Below are 19,435 nucleotides of genomic sequence, written 5' to 3'. Positions count from 1 at the left end.
CTTCAACAGATTCAGTGATTTTAGTTAGTGCCTTTACAAGCAATTAAGTTGGATTCAGTCTTTGGAAAACATGGAGTATGTCACTCCTTTCTCTATCCAGCTTCAAGATAACACAAAAAGTGAATTACTGGCCAAATCCCTGAAAGGGATTCAACAGGGATCGCTTCATATGCTGTAGTTTGGGTGAATCTACCTCAGACTGAAGGGAGTCAATGACCCCTGTGGGCTCAGCAGGGATTGTGCATTAGGCCTTTTGGCTGAAAGCATCTAAAATCAGTTAAAGTCCTATTTTTGTATTTAAAACCTTTATTGGACCTCTTCCTAAGTAACATGCACAAAGCTTCAATTCAAACCCATCCTGGAGCAAGGAGTCAGGTTTTATAGGACAAAAGGGACTCTTATCCCAGTGACAGTGAGCCCAACATCAAGCTCTGTGGTCACATTAATTACTGAATCACCTGCAGGTACTGGTGCTTGGGGATGTCATCGATGTTGGAGTATTGAGGGCATGAATACTCCCATTCCCTGACTCAGGGGGAACAGGGAGAAGGTATAAACTGTGATTCAGCAGCATTCAGTGGGATTAGAACTAGACATAGAGGTGAATAAATTTACATTATTTTCAAGAAATCACATTATATATTATTTTTCTCAGGAGCAGAACATGAGTAATTTTGGCTTTGGTGCCCTGTATTAACTAAAAATGGAATAATTTTTCTCTTAGTAACTAAATCCCCTTCTCAAGGTGGCTATGAGCAGCTTAGAAGCCAGAGGAGAGGAATGCCATGACTGAACACATCTCCCAGAACAAAATAAGGCATGACCTTCAACTGGAAGCCTTCTTACTCCAATTGCCATGCTCTCTCCCATGTTTTTTCTTGCATCTAATCAGAGACTGGCTCATGCTCCTCCTTGGGGACCCCAGCAACATTTCTCCTTTTTGCCTGACCACTGTTTCCATCCAATGTCCCAGTACAGCAGGCAGTCAGCATCCATGTACCCGTACAGGAGTGTATTTCCTCTCACTAACCGCCCTCCTTCCCACTCAGCTCACCATTCTCCAGTTCCTGCCTTTCCAGACATTTTGCTGGATGGCACTGGGCAAAAGAAGACTCACTTTTAGTCAGTCAGTGGTTGGCCAGGTCACCACAGGGTCTGGGAGCTTGCTGCAAACAGCACAGACATCACAGTTAACAGAACGTTATGTAATGGTCAGTGGAACTGTGACAGTTTGGTAACAAGTCAAGTCAGCCCAATCCACTTTAGGGGCTCTGTGGCCGCCCAAAGTAACAAACTGTAACACTTTTCTGATGAATATTTATATCCTGGCTAATAAGTACGTGTGCTATCTTGAGCCAACCATGCAGGTAAGGCAGAGTTTCCCTCCGTGTATTGACAGCTGTAATAAAGTAATGCCTGCTTCTTAATACCACATCGGTTTTAAGGAGTTTTATTCCCAATTTTCAGTGGCAAGTTTGTGGAAAAATGGCAGGTTTGCTATGGAGAAATCCATGGGGCTGAGTCGAGCCGCTTGCTTATCTTACACCTCCCTTGAGTGAGGCTTAAAAACTGCATGGTGTCTGGGGTGAAGGGTGGGGCTGTTTCTTCAGTAAAACAGCACTGTTTGTGAATCCGTGATTGTGAATATTCTTATTAAACACAACCAGATTTACAACGCCAAATTGATAATAATCAGAAATTAAGCCCAGCTGCTTCCAGCCCCTCTGATCTCCAATGCAAAGGAGGTTATTTTCTGCCAGATTTCAGACTGATGGAATAGAGCTGCAGCCTGCCAGCCTGCCTAGGGTAGGCAGGGTGCTCCCCCAGCAAAGCAGCACAGCTGCCCCAAAGCTGCTGCCCGTGCAGGAACCCAGGGCAGTTCTCTTCCTGCAGCAGAGCAGGTGACTGGGTGGGGACGGCTGGCGCCAGCTCAAGGCGTGAATGAGGAAGCCTGGCTAGAAATTGCTACATCTTTTTTACCTCTCCCCCTGCCCCCATGAGCTGTGTACCTGAAGATTATAAAAATTACTTATTTTTTAAAAATTATAAGAAAAAAAAGGCCACGTGGCAATTTCATAAGCTTGAAGTGTGAGTGCAGTACGAGGTAACCACGAGCAGCTCTGCTGCATCACCAGTCCCGTGGCAGGATGTGCTGGGCAGCCCCACCTGCTCTATCCACTGTTACACCTCTCTGAGTTCTCCTGAGTCATCACCGGGGCTGCCAACAGCACCATGGAAAGGGAAAAGTACACAGAATACAGTGTATGTTTGGTCATCACACTAATTGCACATATTGTATTACAGAACACCAGCAGATGTCAGTTTAGCCCCAAAAATGAATGCTGGAGTTTTTTGTTCCTAAAGCAGCAACTTTCCACCAAAGAAGCTAAATGAAGTTCAGAAGTTGATGTACATTTGACAGCCTGTTAGTCATATTTTACATACTGCAATATGGCCTTAGTGTGTAAAATAAGTAAACCTTAATGTCACCTTATTTTTCTTCCAGACCCACTCTATAGTAGCTTCAGCACTTTGGTTGTACTGTCAGACAGTACAGTTTTGTTCTCTAGGCTACTTTTAAGTGAGTGCACATAAAAGCATCTACAATAATTAAAAATAAGCACAGCCATAATATACTTCCTCTCATGTACTATTACTGCAAAACTCCTGATCACAAAATGCTTCAGAGCTAATAACCCAATCATTAACAGCTTGCAGAGGCAGGCCTAGGTAACACTGCTGTATTGTTTCTGCTTGGGTGAGCACTAGCTCTGTTCAATATAAACAAATATACTGACATGCAGTTGTCAAACAGTCTGACGTCAAGAGGTGCCAAATTCATGGGAAAGTAAGGTGCAGTTTAATTGTGTGAACAAGAGCAGAGCCTGGGGTCAAAACTTCCAGGAAGTGGGTTACCTTGAACCCTGGTTCCCAAACACTTGGCTTAAAAAAACCCAACAAATTGTGATAGAGGCTTTGCAATGTTCATTTGGGAGCTAATATCTTCAACTGAAATTATCCCCAAATAAATTCTGTGTGTGACAGAGGGGATGGGGGGAAAAAAAAGAGAAAGAGGTTAGAGAGACTAGAAATACACCCTCCCTTTCAGAAACTCCTTTGTGAAGATAAATGCCTCGTGATTGACAGCATCATGGCTTACACTATTGCTCCACACCAACATGGAACTGGTAGGGAAAAAAACCCCAACAAAAAACCCCCTCACAATAGAGAAATGATGACTTCAAGTCAGCCCTCAGACACGTTATCTTGCATAAAATCCTCTTCTTTCTCAGTTCCCATTTTCTTCCAGTGTCTTCCCCCCACTGGCCACTCAGACACTTGTGCTCTCTGGTGGGGCTGAGGTTTCCTGGCTGCTGCTGTTCTCTCTGTTGAGCTGCAGCTGCCCGTTTACTTACCTGAACTCCTTCCCCTAGAGGCTGTCCATGTGCCAGACAGACACACAAGGTGTCCTTCCCTGCCTCCACAGAGCAGGGTCACAGACTGTCCCCTTCCCCGGCAGGCCAGCTCTTAGTTTAAGGTATCACAACAGCTCCTCCTGATACTAAACATCTCCCACCCCAAGTGTGCACCCTCCTCACTGTACAAGCCCTTCTTAGCATGATCACTGAGGAAAAAGAGACCTCTTTTTTTCATCTGCAGGTTGGTTGTATGTGGGGTAATATGCTTGTGCAAGACAGGAATATTAATGGATTTACCATGTGAAAATCTAGTCTAAAATCTAGTCTAAAACTGCAAATGATCCCCCAGGGTTGCAACTGGTTGACAGAATTGCTAAATTAATCCAAACCTAAATATTAGTGCTTTACTGTCCTTCCAATATTACTTCCTTCTTAATTACCAGCTCCCATAGTGTTATTTGATCATCATAACAGCTAGTAACAGCTGCCAGACTGCAAAGTACTGTTTCACACTACAGCAAAATATTTAAGCATGTAAACCATATCATCTCCCCTAGAGAGCGAGACAGCAGCGTGGTGTCAAAAGAGGTAATGATAGATTTCTTTCTCCCTGAACATTTGGCACTTCATGTAAAGAATTACAAGGAGAATAACCATTCACTGTCAGTAATGGTTCTCCTAGCATGAACAACCAGAAAGAAATGATAGAAAAGCTTCACATTTAAAAACAGCAGATCTGTCCTGATTAAGTCATCCATTATTTGATGGATTATCTATTAATGACATGAGAAAACAGAGAGGAAAAATTATGATTCTCTAACCATTAACCCTTCGAATTCATCTTCCTACTCCCTTGACAGGGTACAGGAAGGATGTGATTTTAAAAATAAAGCTGCCAGATTATTTTTCCTGTAGACAGAACTGAAGCATGATTTCCACTGCTCTGATGCCACTGCTGAATGAAGAGGTGCAAAAATCCCATCTTGTTGCCCTTTCTGCAGAATAATGCCAGATCTGCTGCTTGGCCAACCTGTGGTATAGTCTTGGCTGTAAATCAGCCTTGCCAGCTCTTCTGGTATCTGACCACTGATCTAAATCTGAAGTTCAAACTTCCTGCTATTTTGCTTAAGGCAGCACAAGACGTGTTTTAATTAACTGCTTTGATCCAATTCTGTGGATCTAAAACGAGTAAGCAATAATGCAGTAGTTTCTTGTGCATAATTCTGATACAATTTTCACACAGCTGTCATCTGGGCACCAGAATTATTGCAACCTAGTTGGGATATAGGCAAGAAATAAGAAATATGTATAGAGATTAAGACCATATTACTAAAAATTCATAGTTATCTGATGAGGCTTTCCTTATGGCCTCAAATATCCACTTCTCTGAAAGCCTGTTTCTAGCATCACTGACACACATTATATGCAAAGCTGGATGCCAATAAGCATTTATTGTCTTGTGCTCCTCTCACTTTATGCAACAAACATTTGAACTTAGCAGTAGTAATGCTTGCAGTAGTTATGGTAATTGCAAAGTTGTTGATACTGAATTCTGTATTGCTTTATAATCTGTAGTTTTTTTAACTTAGATCATGATTTAAGAATAGCTTTGCCATGGTGTTTAGCATTTCACTTCCCCACCTCTGGCAGGACTGCCTTCATTGAAGACATTCCAGTGAATCTCTCAAGTCCACATACAAATTAAACGCCAACAGTTTTGGCTCAGAAGGGGCCAGTTCCTGTTCCAGAAACTCAGACATTACACACCATATCTTGTCACTTGATACTGCTTGTCTGTAGGAAGCAGTCAGCCAGGAAGCTTATCATCTGGGGACCAAATCAGCACTAGTGTCATAGCTACAGATCTAAAACAGCAACAGCAATGTGAGGATTAATACCCATTTACCAAAAGGATGACTAATCATGGTGAAATGCAATATCGTCATCCATTGCTACACATTAAGAAAGCACTTCTCCAAATCTGCTTGCAGCCTTGAGTGGCTTGTTAAACTGGATGCCAAATGTTTAGGGCCTTCCTTAGTTGGAATGAAACCATTGTCTTTTCAGACTAATCCTTTGTGATAAGCAAAGCAATCAATAAACTATTGAATATGCTTACAAAGATCAGTAATAAAGACAAGAGAACTAGAAACCCTCAGGTGGGATTGTGAGAGCTGGCTCATCTGCTGTATGCACAGATTCTGTACATCTTGATTGTATGCACAGCTCCTCCTGAATTTGCCCTGCAGCAAAATCACGTGTTCTGTGACACAACCACAACAGGGTCTACAGTAACTAAAAATAAACTGCTTCTCTGCAAATTCATGGCTCAGTTTAGTCCAGCTTGTAAATAGCTTTTCAGCATTGGTCAGCAAACACCGTTCCTTGTGATTATCACACTGTGCACAACCTCACTAATTGTCATTAGAGTTGGCTATTTTGGTATCTTCACATATTGCAACACGTGGGTCTGGCCCCAGATGTTTGTTTAGTAAGTCATGAGTTCTCTTACCAGCTTTTGTTACCCACATTTGTGTATCTGACCCAGCTGCTTTGCCATTTCCTTGAGAGCTTTCAGATCGTCAGAGTTGCCTGACAAATCTGTTACTGTTTCCATCCCTGTGGTACTAAATCTGTTGTACCTGGATGGTGGGAAAGCTGGATAATCAGCCACCTTTCCAGTATCTCCACGTGAGCAATTAGGAACATCTACCCCAAAGCCATAGGCCAGACAGAGCTATAGGCACAGTGAACTTTAATGTTTCTTTAATCAGCATGTAAGTGACAATACTTTATTTGTTTATTAATTTTTATTAATTAAAAAAAATTAAATTAACCTCTTTTTTAACAGAAAATCGAGTTCAAATTAGGTTTTAAGTCAGATCAGCTTATTTGAAACTTTTTCATGTTGGAGTTGTATTTTCAAGCAAAAACTTCACCATTTGTTTTACTCTTCACGTCCTTATTCTTGGAGACATTTACCATAAGATTGCTTTATTTTAAATTTTAGAAGAACAGGCATTGGGCTATCTCTAAAGGACTTTTACAAAAGGGAAATTATCTCATTCAGCAAGAATAATATTTTGACAAACATTTGGGATTTTAGAGCCTCCCTTGTAAAACGAATCCTTATTGCATTTGTAAAGGACTTTTCAGTCACTAAAGAGTGTCTAAAGAGTTGTCACTTGCATTCTACCAAGAAAGAATAAAACTAGTATAGGTCAATAAAGAGTATAGATGTCTTAAAAATATTTGTACCAGTTGCTGATGTCTGTAATAAGAAGAATATTTTTGCTTTCATTCTTGAAGCAGGAGAATTTCTAAAATTATTTTCCTCTCATTGTTGGCATGTAGCAATTATGCTGCAGTGAGAGATGTTTCTCAGGATTGATTTGTTCCCAGAAGAACACTGATTTAAACTTAATTAAGAAGAAAAGTGCAAAGAATTTTACAATATTTTTGTTTTACAGCTGGTAACAAGTGATTCATAACCAAGCAAACTCAAGTAACTTCAACTGAAAAACAAGCACCCAAGAAGAAACATTGTTTGCATTGAGGTGCAAATAACTAACACAGAAAAATATCATGGTCTTTAAATATTTGTCTCAAGGACTCAGACATAATGTGACTTGTCCACAAGATGGCATGCACTGTACCCAGAAGGGGCTGACAGCAAAGTAACATCTGTGGGACAAAAAAACCCTTCCTTGGAATTGTCCTTCTTAACTTCCTTATCCTTCTAGGCAAGCACAGAAGAAAACCTGTCTGTAATTACTTTCTTGATCTAAAAATCTGCTTGTCTCACAGTGAGCTCCAATGGACAAGTGAACAAGCAGAGCTCTGAGCTGTGAACCGGCTCATAGCGGGTGTGAAGAGGAAATGATGCTTAGAAGAAAATTATTTTAAGGTTAACAGCTCTACAGAACTTGAGAAAGTGCTCAGCAGTGCTACAGAGAAACAGATATACACTAAAGGCACTCTTTTTGGCATTTAAACTAAAGAGACTGTGGAAAATTCGGGCTAAATTTCATTTTACACAAGGTTAGGGCTCTTTGTGAGAGCGAAGCAATAACATTGCTTACAACCATCACTCCCCCAACTTCTACTTTGCACCCCTGGGCTTTATTCCAGTAGTAAGTTCTCTTAGACATAGATCAGGTCTTCTTACAGACTTGGAGAAAATAGCTGAAACCACCCAAGTACTTGAAAATAAGAAAGCTATATGAGGGGACAACTGGTAGAATTAAACATTGGCAGTCAGAATATCCAAGCTTAGATTCCTATTCCTTTACTGAATTGCTCTGTAACAGAGCAAGTAATTCCACTGACTAAGATTAATTGCCCTTACTCAGAGCCCACAAAGGTGACCTCCAGCAAACTACCTGGGAAAGCCAAGTCCACAGCTGCAAGAGGAGGTGAATCAATAAGAAGAGAATATGGAATTTCTTTTGTTGCAGATGATTACTATGGGATTGTGTTCTGAGCAGATGGAATGGACAGTCCATTATTTATTAGTGTTTCATTAAAAAAAAAAACAGAAGGGAAAAAGACCTATTTAAAAATCACCCAGGTGCAGAGGTAGAAGTTATACAAATTGTTCATTAAAAATAATAAAACCCCCAAACCTCACCCTACCTCCAACCCTCCCAAACACCTTATATAACACACAGGCATATATAAAAAATATAATCTGCATTAATTATTCCAGCACTAAAATGGGAGCTACACATCCATGCAATGTCTCAATTTCAAGCACAGTTTTCCATAGTGTGCAATGGAAATGCCCATCAGAAAAATCTTTTACTCAGGCACACAAAATTCCTTTTGGTATTCCATCTTATTTGAAGTTATACTGCTCCATGAAGTTACTGGTAACTGTTGGCAACAGTATCAATATGCTGCCTATACTGAGAACTTGAAATATTAGATGAAAAGTTGGTCTAGAAAAGCAGGCATTTTATTTTATCTTCTATAAATCAGTATGTGTGGACCTATAACTCTATGTGATGCTGTTAACACATTCCCTTTTTGTTTAGTTCTGAGTTGGAATATGCCTACTTTGTTCCAGAATGCCCAAACTGTTCACTGTGCAGCCATTCCTGATTAGTTCAGACACTGGGTTTGGATACCCAGAGGAAAGGCAGAACTGTCAGTTATGAGAGCAGCCTAGAAGAGCAATGTTAAATCAGTGTGAAATCAGCATCTAATTGCCCCATGTAAAGGAATAATGGCAATGCACCATACTTTTTAATTCACTGTCAGCCTGTCAATATTTTTCAAATCGGTTATGAATGTGAAATATACCTAAGAAAATGAATTAAAATGGACAAATTGGTTAAACTCCTGCTGGCACATTTAATTTTTATCCTGAGTGCCCTACCATGAGCATTCTAAGAAATGACAGCATATCTTTTTATTACAGTAATGAATCAACTTGCAGACTCTGCATGCAAGGCATAGAGCAAATACTGCATTTATTCTGGTTCAAGCCTGTTCCCACAGAAAATCTTTTGCAGTGCTATATAAAAGTGTGGGTTTAGGTCAGCTTTTATTACAGACTGAATTGTTTGTTGTTCTTGGAGGTAATGGGACGAGTCCCATTTAATGTGAGTCAATTAGTTATTGTGGAGAAAAATGAAAATTAATGAAGTGTCTTTTAAACTAAATCAGTGGGAATTGTGTTTCCTTACCACTATACTTTGTGCATTCCCTGAAGAGAGAGCCCTACATCAGACTGGGATCAGAGATCTGTGTCTACCTAGCAAGTCTGCCAAGTCTTATTGTTGCCACAGGTTCAGGCCTTTGAGGTTTTTTTCTAATTTGATAACCTGAGTGCAAGAACTCAGTGTATTTGGAATTATTATTTCAGAAATCGCACAAGATTCATTCTTTGGGAATTATCATAAAGAATCTCCAAACTCTTTGAACACATACAGCTCAATTACAGACATTCCTGAAAGTCACAGAGTTCAGGAGGTTCCAGACTCAGCATTCTAGAAATGCTCAAAGGGACAGGCTGATTCCAGTGTTCCAGGAAAAAACATACAACTGCAGCTGGTGGTGCAACACCCCTCTGCCAGTCAGCTATTGTATTCTGGGCCAAGAATAGAAGAAAAAAAGGATAGATATTATGAAATACTACTTTCCTCTCCCCATCAGGTTTTGATTTCAGAAGTCCTGACAGCATATTGAAACTGTCAGAGGGAGCAGTCAGCTTGCAATACTGCAAGTTGCAGTTTAAAAATCACAGGGAAAAAAAGTATCCAATTTCCCTGATTTAATAACAGGTATAAATTTCCTCCAAAGACTTTTACTAATTTCCCAAATTCAGGCTAATAAGGTTGTGGCAGATTTGGAGTTGCCCACCAAGCTGAGTTCCACCACATTCAGAGTTTTGCAGGATTAGTGTGCCAGAAGGGAGCGATGTTGTAGAGCAGGAGACAGCTGGCACAGATCATGAAGAATCTACTCACAAGGCATCATTTACTTCCCCCCCTCACTATGGGTAGACAATGGATGCAGATATGAAATATTACATAGATTCAAACATTTCTCTTTTTTTTTTGGAAGCACTGATCAGTTTTGTGTTCGTAGGAGGGACTGAATTTACTTATTAATAAACACTGCTGTGTTAACTTGCTGCTGCTGGGCTTTTTTAATTGGGTAACAACAGCCCTATGTGGAGGCTAGAATTTGTAATGCTGTAGTGTTAAACATTTGAACTGCAGTATCATCCTTCTGGAATTGAGGCTGTGTGTTCAACCATACATTATTATTCTGGGGATCACTGACCTGAAAAGAAAGAACGAAACCTGCTTGTCTTTGCTTCAGTACAAGCACACTGGATGCTTTTAGCTGTGGTTTTCTGAAGCATTCATGAAATCTCAGTGCAACTCAAAAAACTCTTTCTTCAGCAAGAGCTGCATTGAATTCCCAATTATCCAGGGAAAGTTGGATGGGTGATAACAGCCCTGTCAGGACTGTAGCTGACAACACTGCAATTGGAATTCTGCTTTTTCAGCAGCTGTGCAAAAGCAAACTGGGAAATACAAATGACTCCTTGGAAGCTGCAGGATATACTACTTAAAGCTGCTCTGAGTTTTCAGGATAATGCAAATAGGCTTCCCAGGTTACAACTAGAAATCATAACACCATCTTCTACCCCTTGAATTAGATAAAATTCGGATCTGAGAAATATGATAGTGCAAAAAGATAGAGCTGCAGCACTGCAGGACTTGAGCATCAGCTTTTAGGTCTTTTTCCATGCATTTATTTGCAACACAGCATTAGATGTCCTTTTAAGTGAAAGGCCAGGGTGCTGCTGGAAGCTAAACCCCCAGAAAATTGCTGAAGCTCACAACAGAAGTACAAGACCAACAGTAAAAGAATCAGGTGAAAGATCCTGGAGAAAACATGAGAAAATGTGCTACTTGAGGGAGAGGGGAACCTCTACGCTTTTCTTATCTGTCAGAGCTGTATTTCCACGAGCACCAGTGTACCTCCTGACCCTTACCATGCTGCTAAAGTTGGGCACTGCATGAGGCTCCCCATGGCAGGATCTCCCTGGGGCCTCCCTGGGGCTGCTGCCCTGCATGAATGAACCTCCTGGGAGACATCCAGATAGCTTCAGACTTCAGGAGAATGTGGCAGCACAGTCCACGGCAGGATTTTCCTCAGTCTAGAAGAATTGCCCATAGCAACTTGCATGCAGTTGGAGAAGCAGATAAGAGATACTTAAGTATCTGTACTAGAAATGGTAAAGATACACTTTGCACCCCTTCAAATCCCCACTACTCAAGTCAGCAAGGTATCTGTGGTCTCTTCTTACAATATTTGTCTGTCTTCTCTACGAGGGAACCAGAGGGGTAGGAAGTCATTTGCTTATATCCCAGATAAAGGGAGGCTGTACAGAGGATGTTAAGATACATGTTAACACATTCTGGTTGAGGACTGTATGAAGTAAATAGCACCCTGCTGCTTTCCTGTCCCTCTCTATTCCCTCTGGGTTCCTGTGAAACAGGACTGCCGCCGTCTGTTAAGCAGAGGCTCAGAGACACCTTTTGAGGTGTTTGCTGTGATTCTGCTCATTTCTTCTCAGCTGTTACTCAGGCTGTGCACCAGTTATCTTCCATGGCATGTGTCAGAGCACGTTCCTGCTGCAACATGCTGGTGCTAAGGGTTTAGTTACTGGGGTGACCACAGGAGGAACAGCAGAAAGAGCTGTGCCTGTGCAAAAGCCAAGAGACCACGTTGCTGCCAGAAAGCTCAACAGTTGGGAAGCTGCTGCTGCTGCTTGTTCTGCAATGAAAAGCAAATTCTGCTCAACTCCAGAGGCTGGAATGCTGGCTCCCCTGTCCTCTCATTAGATTGGAACCTGTGTGCAGTGTCCCTGACTGCCACACAGGATCTGTGAGGTTTTGCTCCTCTGGCTGAAAGGTCACACAGCTCAGAGGAGCTGGTGTGTCCAGGCCTTGTCTGTGCAGCAGGAAATGTTAACTCCGTGCAAGATTGCAAACAGGACAGATGCTCCTGCAGCCTGAGAGGGAAAGCTAACTGAGCATTTTTATATATACCTTCTTCCCCAAAAGAAAAAACAACAACAACAACAACAAAAAAAAAAACCAACCACAACCCCAACACCTTCAGTCTGCTATATTAGATATATATATTAAGTATGTAATTTAAATGTATTTCCTGTGTCTGTTGAAGAGAAATCACTACTAATGATTATGGATGTACACAGCTGCAGATTCTCTTACCTATTTTATTCTGTATAAATTGCCAAATAGTGGCAGTGCTGCATGCAGGTCACACAGCTCCTTGACAGCTTCTTGCCCTGTTTTAAACACAGCTCCACTTTCTAGCAAAGAGTTTTCTTAGAACTGATGCTTCTGGTTATGTGAAAAATGAGATTCCTTTACCCAAGATTTAGTTTTTTCAGGTTCACAAAAAATAATAATAAAAAACTATCAAGAAAAGGCAAAACTGCATTTTAAAACATCAACTCGAAGAATTATTTTTGCATTTGAAATGTAACTTCCAAAAGAAAAGACAAACAAAATACTAACTATAGACAGCAAAGATTTATTAGGACAGGCAGTATTTCATTGGATTCCTACAACTGTTACTTTACTGCACATATTACTTTTAAAATCAATTTCTACATCCTTTCCAAGGATGTTTTTTCCCCAGTAGCAAGAGTAATTTGTAGCTGCCCACATCTACTAGCTTATTACAAAACAGTTTTATGTTCCAAATCACCTGTGCTCCTTTTTATTTTTTTTTTTAATTATTAAACTTCTAGAAATAGAATACTTCCAGAACATACAAACTATTCCCTATATGTGAACTCAGTTCTCTTTTTCTTCCTTCCATCTGCATCAGGATGGCAGAACCACCATCACCCTCTTTCCCTTTAGCTCCTTTATTAATTAGACACAAGTCTATGGCATCTACTAATAACTGAGGCATGGCAATAAAAGTTGATTAATTCTACTTTGTTGTTTCCATCATCCATGAGATATTATTCCCACCCTAGCTGTGGATCCTTCAGTCATCTTTCCTCCTCCACCTTGTGTTCCCATGCCATCCCATCTCTGGAACCACAGGAGCTCTTCCTGAGCTCTATCCCACAGGATACAGCCCTGGCTGGCTGCAGGGTGTGCTGTGGGAGAGCCATGGGAGCCAGGGGAGGGACAAACTCTGGCCCTACAACCTTGTTCTGCTTCATCTCCCAGCACCACTCATTTATTTCCATTAGGCAGGGCCTTCCTGAAGCTCCACAAGGTGCTGTTGTTTCTTCAAACCGTTAAATATGTGTTCAGAAGGGAATTTATACTTTCAAGGATCCCTGCTGTCAACAGGATTTTCACAGGTTGTGAGTTAAAGAACCTATTTGCAGAAAATTACTGTGCAGCTCCTGCACGGTAATTACTCTGACAGCTCCTCAATCCTCTCTCAAAGCAACACTAAATACATCAAAGTTTGAGACCTGCCTTAAGACCATGAAATAATATTTATAATAATAGTAATAATAATAAAAAGTAAACCAGGAAGGCATTCCAGATCACCAATAATGCAGAATGTTTCCCTCCTAGGCAATGAAAGTGGTTGCAGCTGCCTCTCAATAATTCAAAATGCCATTTGACCACAGCTAATCTCGGTGCTAATTTGTAGTCTTGCTTTCCCCTTGATCAACGTGTTACTGAACATTAACTCAGTGATTAATCTCCAGTAGATACAAAATAAGCAGTTTGAACTGGGGTGTAACATAGTCACAAGTGGATTTACACAAGTAGCAGTTCAGTCATTTACCAATGACATTCAGTCTCAGGTTATTCAGCTTTCACTGACATTCTCCTGAAACCGTGTACAAAAACCTTCCTCCTTCTTCTTTCCCTTTGGAAATTCCACAAGGTTATCTGGACACTGCATCCACAGATACAGCAATTTGGAGAAACTTTATTCTAAAGGGATACTAAAAATACACTTTCTCATAAACTACGCTTTTTGTCCCAAAGAAAAAAGAAATTTTTGCCAGTATTTTGAACCCTAAAATTATTATGGATGATACCAAGTAACAATAGCAGATAAAATTCACCAGTTAAATGAAGATGATAAACTATGTTCATCAAAAAAAAGCAAGTTTTACTCAAGGAGAGATAAGAAAGGGGTAAAGAAACTTAAGGGTCAAAAGTACTTAACTTTGCCTCTGCAGATTTTGCAATTTAGGAAAGAATTTGTGTATCACACACAGATGGATGTTTATCAAAGCCAGACCACAGTGAACAAAGTGGGGGAAGCAACTTTTCATCACAGATCTTATTATAGGCAAGCTTTACATTCCACTGGTGATGCCTCAAACAAAGGACTGCAGGAGACATGCTCCAAGTCAGGAGATGAGAACACAACACCCTGTGACAATTTGCTCATAATTTCACAGAGAATGGGTGCATAAAAACATCTTCTTAAATTCTTAAAGGATGGGATAGAAATACTTGTTTTCCTAGCACCCTCTCACTTTTCCAGTGTTACTGACAAGTCCTCCCAAGAGGAATTCTTTTGTAAGTCCAACACACCCCCCTGGTTCTCACCTGCAGCTGCTCTGTGCATGTTCCACTCACCCTGCATCCCAAGCTATGGCCAAGTCCTGGACTCTGTCCAACCACTCAGGACAAACACTCTGAGCTTTTACAGAGCTGCAGCTCTTGAGAAGGGATGACATAATGGCTTGCAGCTGAAAGGGTCCTTTGAAACAGGCTGGGTTTTCAGAGCTCTACACAGCCTATTTACTGTGGTCCAGCTCATCAGGAAAAGAAGAGATAATACAGAGGTTCCCACAACTCTCCCCTGAGTTGCTTGAGTTATTGAAGGCCTGGACATGACAAAAAAAAATGGGCTGTGTAATTTTAGGTGTTAGGATTGCATATATTAATGTGCTTTTTAATCACAGAAAGACCTAGGGAGAAAATTTAAGGTTGAAAGAAGATGTCTTTATTAATTTTCTTTCTAGGGCATGTAATTCCCCATCAAACATGCCCAGATAATGCCTTGCAGCCAGCAGCACCCAGACACATACTGAGTTTTGTAGTTCATGGAAGCAGAGTTTGTATCTAGGACATAATTGCTTAGCAGTGTTTTATATAACATTTAAAACCCTTCAAATAACATGAAAACTAGGCTTTATGTATTAAAAGCCTCTTTAGACTTAGAAATTCCAGTGAGCCACAATGTCTTTTCAATTTAACAAAACAATTGCAAAGATCTTGTATATAGGTAAATACTTTACCCTTTCCACATGTTTAATCATAAAATGAAAGCTCTCATATGCAGTTTTTAACCATAGGAGTTAGAGAATAATAATACTCCATGAAACAGTCCAACAAAACATCTGAAGGCAAAAGGACGAGCTGCACTTCCAGTATCCAAGCCTAAATAGCTAAAATAACCTTTTCAAATAAGCTATCCACTCTAAATGCTTGGTGACTGTAGGAAATTAATAGCATGGCCTTTTCAGTGATGCCCTAGCAAAAGCAGATGATAGCATTACAGCCCAGACCATAGATAAGCTAAATCAATTTAAGCCCTACAGGAATTATTAAAAAAAAAAATCAAGTTATTTGTATAAGTACACTCCTTAGTTATGACCTGAAAGCATTTTCCACCCAAAATAGCGAGGCAGCATGGCATGTGAGAAAATCACAAGGTTGCATTATGGGCTGAGTGTATTTTTTACATTAGAGAAATTTTTCAAGCTTTTCATAAGCTGGGTTTAAGCCTTTTTGATGTCATTCCTCATCCACACAACAGTCACCATTGTATAAAGTTCTGATGTAAGTACAGACACTTGTGTAAAGTACTTGTACTTATTTGCTAACAAAAATCTAATGGGAATGGCACATCTCTGCTTCCCCTTCTCAGTCAGCTCAAGTACCTGTTCAGTCAGAACCAACTGTTCTGTTCTCCTTCCACAGAAATCAGCCCTGACAGTGCAGAACCTGCTGCAGTGCCACACAGCACCAGCTCTCGGACCTCAGGCAGTGATCCAGCGTGCAGGGAAAATTGCAGTGACCCTTCTTTTGGCATAAGCCTCAAACATTGGCTTATTGGTCAGGCTGCCTTTGCTACAGTAATTTTTCTGCACTGTTGGCTGCAGGAGCTGCAGCCAAGCAGGGAATCAGCTGAAACCAGTTTAGACCTCTATTCATCCCACTCCATTTCAGGCATCTAAGGCATCTGAACTGTTAATACAGTCCCCCAAATTGCACAAAAGAGGTGCCCAAAGACAGGCCTAACTCAAGCATTCTTTAGCAAGTGCTCAGCTTTGTAGTTGATGATTTAATGCACTTTGTACTTACATGTTTTGTTTAATAAAGGACCGAAGTTGTGCTTTCCTACAGCAGTTCTACTATCTGCAGTTGGAACTTACTGCATCAATGAAACTGGTATGTTTGGAAAGGACTTGAAGCCTGTGCTCCAACAAAACACAGGTGCAAAGTACCCTAAAGAGAGCACACCCAGGCCCTAAGCTCAGAGCACAGTCTGCTTCACTCCTAGGAAACTCCAGAGAAAAATCAATGCAAAAGAGAGGACTTTTGCATTGATTCTCCCACTAGAATCACACTGCCAGGTTCATTCCTGCCAGACTGTAGAGATGACAGCCACGGGTCTTGTGTTGTGACTTGGCACTTATTTAACACCTCCCCACCCCACAAGAAAAAAAAGATGCAATTTGAAAACAAGTGATGTTGAATGTGCTGGGCTGAGTGAGACTGCATTCTGGTGTACTTTAAATTCTGAGGCCTTGCTCACACAAGAAAAATAGAGTTTAAACTGCAGTTGAAATAAAATGAGTCATATCCAATCTAGTTAAATCAGTGAAAATCACTTCAAGGATACCAATCTCATTACTGCAGATTGTCTCATTGCAGCTCAACTATTACAGATACTCACAATTAAATATTAAAAGCTGCTTCAGACTCTTAAAAGATTAATTTCAGTGTGATTTGAATAATTGCAAAATTCTATTTATTCTAAGCTATAGGTGTCCATATACCTTCTTGTATTCTAAATGCTCAAAAAAACCCAACCTGAACAAGTGTAAACATCTTGTTCCTTGTAATAACTGAAATACATAAATATAAGTTATTTCCCTTGTTAAGGGAGTTGCCATTCATCAACTCTTGCATCTTATCCCTAGCACTTAACTTCCTTAAGCACCTTTGGATTCTCTGGCAGAAAGAGGGCAGCACAGTAAAGTTGGAGATCCAGAAGAAACGGGATTATTTTCAAAAACACTTCAGTGAGAGCTTTAAACTATTCGACTTTACATGCAAAAAGCATGCTAAAATTGGGGGGAAAAAGATGACTAAATATAGAGTGCACTAGTTTGGTTCCTATCTGACAATTTGTATCCTCTGTTCGGCTGTAGTGAAATCTGATGTTAAATGACAAGCTTCATTCATGCTGCCAAGATCCTAATGAGCTTTGTTCCCAGCTTTCTGAGTGAGGAACGAGATTCTTTTCCCATAGAAAATGCTGGGAGGTGGAGAGGCAGCAGACATGAGGCAGCAGTGGCAGAAGGACTGCATGAACTGCATCACTGGCCGGGGAATTGGGAAGGCAGTGGAAGAGGAACATTGTTTCCCTCACAAAAGAGTCAGTTATAATGACACAAACCCAGAGTGAGGATCAGACATCCCCACACCACACACACAATACTCCAGTCTTGCCTCTCAAATTCCATTCTAACCAACAACTGTCACCCAAACCCCAAACAAAAATTGGATTCCCTACAAGAATAGTGCAGAGTGTGTCAAAGTCTACATCACTGCACTGTGATAACAAGCCTTGAAGCATCAAAAGGCATGTACCTTTTATGTTGTTGATGGATTGCAGAAGCATTTCACTTCCTATAGAAAATGGTGAACAGGACTTTGTTTCCACCTGCCCACAGGCATCCATAGAGACTGGTGTGCTGTGTTAGCTGAACTCCCACTTCCATGGTAAAATCTCTTCTTTGTAGAGCTCTCCCTCAACTATATAAAACATGGCCCTGGAAAGAGCAGTTGAGCAATAACATCCCTAGAAATTACAAATGAAGGAATTATCTTGTCCTCATGGTTTTTACACATAGACCAAGGTCTTCCCATGTCCATGAGCCATGCCTACATTCACTGCTTCCATAAAACTGAGCGTGGTGGGTTTAGATCCATGGGGTTTCTTACATAATAGTTTGATTCCAGGTGTGTCATGAGTTGAACGTATATCACATTCTCTGGAGGAGCCTGATGTGCAGACTGAGCTGAGAAAAACAGTGACTGTACTAGACATTGGCTAAGATATTCTCTCTGTTTGTCACACCTCAGAACATGCAAACAGCTTAAAAACAAACAAGCAAGGAATTTATGGAATAATTTTGCACATGTTCTCGCAATTTCTTACAGCTTTCAAACAGGGACTGTCCTTTAATTCTGCTGGACAATTTGGAAGGAAAAATACTGGAAGTAAACTGTGGACACTTTGTAATATCATCACAGAGAATGGAAGGGCAGCAATACCTATTGCTATACCCACCCCAGGAGTTCCTTAAACAAGAGAAGCCATCGGTGTGAATGAGCTGCCATCTGCCTTCTTTCCTAATGATCTATGTCATTTCCAACACAGCCTAGTGAATAGCAACAATAAATCCACTAGGAATTATTTTGAAGATGGACACCTCTGGTTAAAAAAAAATAAATTTCTTTGCCACATCATTCACAGGGGGAAATGAATTAACTCATATCAGCATTAAATTACAGACTGTGGTAGTATTGTAACTCCTGCTGGAAAATCTGCATTGTGTGGTTCAGTTGCTAATCAGATCTTCAGTTTAATAAAATTGTTTCCCTTTAAAGTTAATCACATTTGCCATTTGCTGCTGCCAGAGTTTCTAATTGCTGTTAGTAAGGGCTTTCAGGACACTGGGGAACTGCACATTCAGTTCTTGATCTGATCCTGCTTTGTGCTCCATCATACAATGGACTGCTTAAATAATTATTTTTTAATCATTCTGTGACTATTCAGCTGGAGTTCTATCTCACAGGCTACAGGGAGATTGGATGCCCTTTGAGTACTGATGCAAGACCAAGAACTCTATTTAGTAACAAAAATGTTTGTGGGAAGTGAATTTCAAAGCAGTTGCAGCATGCTGACAATCAGTGTGCCATCATTTAAATCGCTCAAGTACCACCACAAGATGCTCAATTAAGCACTGGTGCCTAAATGTAGGGATTGTGATTGAAAAATTGGAGAAATAGCTTGGAGCTATTTCAAGATTGCAGAAAACTTGAACATATACAAATTTATAGAAGTAAATAAATAAACATAAGTTCTGTGCAAAAGGTCATGACATTGGGAATAGTTTTTTCAGATTGTTGTGTCTGGAACTCTGCAAAACTGTAGCAGGAGTTTTCTCCTTACACATGAATTGAGTGATGAATAGAACAAACAGTGTTCTCTTCTGATAAGGGTATGTT

The 19,435-nt window shown here is 40.5% G+C and overlaps 1 long non-coding RNA gene across 2 annotated transcripts; it reads left to right on the top strand.

Annotated features, from left to right (window-relative positions):
• The first annotated feature begins 828 nt into the window (after positions 1–828).
• On the top strand, positions 829–7,220 carry LOC127469144 (uncharacterized). 2 transcript variants are annotated; one of them, XR_007903858.1, is made up of 4 exons: positions 829–1,367; positions 4,280–4,386; positions 5,998–6,196; positions 6,890–7,220. It is a non-coding gene; the product is annotated as an uncharacterized LOC127469144 (long non-coding RNA). The 2 variants fall into 2 exon arrangements; XR_007903859.1 differs by lacking the exon at positions 4,280–4,386 and having other exon boundaries at positions 5,989–6,196.
• Positions 7,221–19,435: the final 12,215 nt, after the last annotated feature.

Source organism: Manacus candei, unplaced genomic scaffold, assembly GCF_025592945.1.
Source record: "Manacus candei isolate 608988 ecotype Guabito, Panama unplaced genomic scaffold, ASM2559294v1 h1tg000002l, whole genome shotgun sequence".
In the NCBI taxonomy this organism is placed as follows: Eukaryota; Metazoa; Chordata; class Aves; order Passeriformes; family Pipridae; genus Manacus; species Manacus candei.
Note: the sequence above shows the minus strand (reverse complement) of the source record. Positions and strands in the feature narration are given on the sequence as shown.